This window comes from Nicotiana tomentosiformis, chromosome 11 (assembly GCF_000390325.3).
Source record: "Nicotiana tomentosiformis chromosome 11, ASM39032v3, whole genome shotgun sequence".
NCBI classification, from domain to species: Eukaryota; Viridiplantae; Streptophyta; class Magnoliopsida; order Solanales; family Solanaceae; genus Nicotiana; species Nicotiana tomentosiformis.
The window spans coordinates 53,898,239-53,901,486 of NC_090822.1; the positions used below are offsets into that span (position 1 = coordinate 53,898,239).

Sequence of the window (3,248 nt, forward strand, 5' to 3'; positions counted from 1 at the left end):
GACACAACCATCGTGCGAACCGTCTGCTACCAAGTCCATGGGTTGGAACCCATAACAAATGGAAACAACACTTCTGCCGGTCGACGAATGCGTGCGGAGGTTGTAGCAGTGTTGAATGAACGACTGATTTGGAACTGGACCGGGTAACTTTAAAGGTGGTCCCGATGTTAGATTCTTAAGAACCGACGATTCTATTGGTAACCCATTCAAAAGAAGCTGGCTGCTTTGACTTTGATTAGCCAATCGAGTGCGGAGGGTGTTGTGCTCCTCTTCATTTTTTCCCGTTAACGACCACAAAGCCCAACACTGCTCCTGCTTGCTACTTGCCCACTTTCCCTTTTTTACTACTTTGACTAGCGCCCGACAAAGTACATTAGTTTACTAAGCAGATCTGTACATTAGTACATTAGTTTACAGTACTTTTGATGCTACTGTAAAAATGTTGAATTACTAAACCACATATTTGATTACGATTAAAAGGAACAATCTCAAATACACCAAGATCCAATTTCGGGTCATTTCTTGGTGAACATGATCTTCCATAATCTCTTCGATCCCTTCATTTATGTGCCAGAATAGAGAGAGATTTGGTAGGAAAGTGGAAGAGACCTTTTTGTATATGATAATCAAAGGGAGTGGGAAAGCTGCAGTAATTCTTTGGAAAAGCCCGGTTCTCTTTGTCTTCGAGCTTTCATTCCTCAATCCACTGATTCCTTCCTTCATATACCTCCCCACCAATAGATAAAGACAAATAGGAATAACCGAACCACATCTACAAAATGCCAGTACCATGCAGCTGCTTCAAAGAAAACGTGATGCTCCTTGGTCAGATGACCAAGATATTGGCGAATACCACATATGATCAAGAAAATAGCACCTATAATCACATGCAAACCATGAAAGCCAGTTGCTAAGAAAAAGGTAGAACCATAAATACTATCCGAAATAGTGAAGGGTGCTTGATAATATTCCATTCCTTGAAAGCCTGTGAATACTAGAGCCAGTGAAAAGGTAGCTACTAAAGCGTAAACTACTCATTTTTCCTTCCCCGCGAGTATAGCATGATGAGCCCAAGTTACGGCAACTCCGGATGAAAGGAGAATAAGAGTATTAAGAAAAGGGATTTCCCAAGGATCTAAAATCGCAATCCCTTTTGGGGGCCAAATACCTCCGATCTCTACTGCAGGTGCCAAAGAAGAATGAGATGAAGCCCGAAAAAGAGCAAAAAAGAACATAACCTCCGATACGATAAACAGAATAAAACCATATCGAGGTCCTAATTGTACAACTTTGGTATGATTTCCTTCGAACGTGGATTCACGTAGAACATTGCGCCACCATACGAACATGGTATATCGGATAAATATGAGGCCCAAACTGAGAAGTATTGCACACCCCTTGAAATGAGTGCATGTACATCACACCTCCTACGGTTGTTGCCAAAGCTCCGAGTGAACCCGAAATAGGCCATGGACTTGGATTTACCAAATGATAAGAATGCCTCTGAGATTCAATCATAAACCACTTTGCCTCGGTTCTATGTAAACCCCCCTTCACCTCCACCCCCCTAAAGTAGTAAAGTAAAGAAGAGATCTTTGGGGTCTAATTTTCTTTTTATCTGACAGGACAAACAAAGAAATAGGAAGGGATGGTTATTTCATTCCATTGATAGAAATCTAACTAGAAAAAGACTCTCTCTATTACTTTGAGAAGAGAATTGTTGGTTTGACCGGTGAACTACGTGGGAAAATAGACCTTCTTTCTTTGATTTGAAGCAAGATTTTTTGAAAGTAACAATTCTATTCAGTTCTCTTTCGGAAAACTTGCTGGTCACGGATTAGTTCGTTCTGCGCCGCCAGCGGCCTCAACTCAAAGACGCAGGTTGATCTCTCTAGTTGAGGCTGCATTCATTTATTCATATTCAACTTGACACGTAGGAAGGACTTACTCTACTAGTGGCTCGGCTTGGTCTCGCTCCCTTCCAGCACTATTTCTCCCCCACTAAAAAGAGTGATTGAGAATCTCGAGAACCTTTCCGAACGTCTGTCTTCGCGGGGCGATTGGAAAAGAAAGGAGTATTTAATTCTTTTACTGCCTTCCATTCCACTCTTCTGTTCGAATTAATATCTCTTCCGAACGACCAAGTCATAATGAGATTAAAAACCGATGCTTCCTTGGCAACATGGATTAATTATGTCATTCCTACAAGTGATGACCCACCCAGGATTGCTATGTACGGACTTAAAGATCAAATATAATATGTTTCTTTCCATTCCTCGCGAGCCACTTATTTCTCCGAAATAAGAGATTAAAGTCATCTTCCTCCTTTTTCCCAAGAAGTCGACGGTGTTACACCATTGGGATACTTTGAATAAACTTGAGTACATATAGGATACACCGGTGCTAAAACCTTTTCTCAAGATATCTTCCAAACTGTTGGGGTCGTTGCTTCGGATCTTGTTCTCCCGGTGTGAAACCAGTTGGTTCCGTAATTTTAGAATTCTGCTGATCCCAAGTACTCCATCTCCATCATTGCATATAGGAATATAGAAAGTAAAGAGGAAAAGGCATGACCAGAAGAATTGTGTGAAATAAGTGAATTTATCCAGTTGAGGCATTCTTGATTGATTGAGACAAAATGATTTCCTCAATACAGCTTAACTCCGTCAAGCCTGTACGAGTAGTGAATAAGTATAGAGCACTTTGGTTGGTTGTTGACCAACAGAAAGCATGGGAGAAAGATGCACAAACGAAAAAGGGCTAAAAAAAGGACGAAGTAATTTCGTATATAAAGATATGGGTTTCCGGGTTTAGATCAAAATTACATCCCCGAAAACCTATACTCATTCGTGTTTCACTTGTGCATTTACAACATCCACTGCTTCTGACTATGTCGATGAAATGGGACCACGAAGATAACCCACTACTAGAGCTTGCTTTGCTCTCGCTCCGCTCGCTCCCACCTGTCTTCTTCCCACTATAGTTAAAGATCTTTCACTTCACCATAGCAGGAACCTCGCTAACCTTCTCGGCCAGTTAGTCTAACCACAGGGATCCCCTCCTACTTACCCACCCACCGTAAACGATTACTAATAGACTTGGAATACGAATGAGATCAAAAAGGCCATCATTGGGGCAAACGATGCAATAGCTTCGGTTAGAGCAAAGCCCAAAATGGCATAATCAAATAATTGTTTTGCCAATGATAGATTTTGTGCCACGGAATGAATTGAGGAACTAAGGACATT

The 3,248-nt window shown here is 41.3% G+C and overlaps 1 pseudogene; it reads right to left on the reverse strand.

Annotated features, from left to right (window-relative positions):
- Window positions 1–549: 549 nt before the first annotated feature.
- On the reverse strand, window positions 550–2,633 carry LOC117276302 (cytochrome c oxidase subunit 3-like; annotated as a pseudogene).
- Window positions 2,634–3,248: the final 615 nt, after the last annotated feature.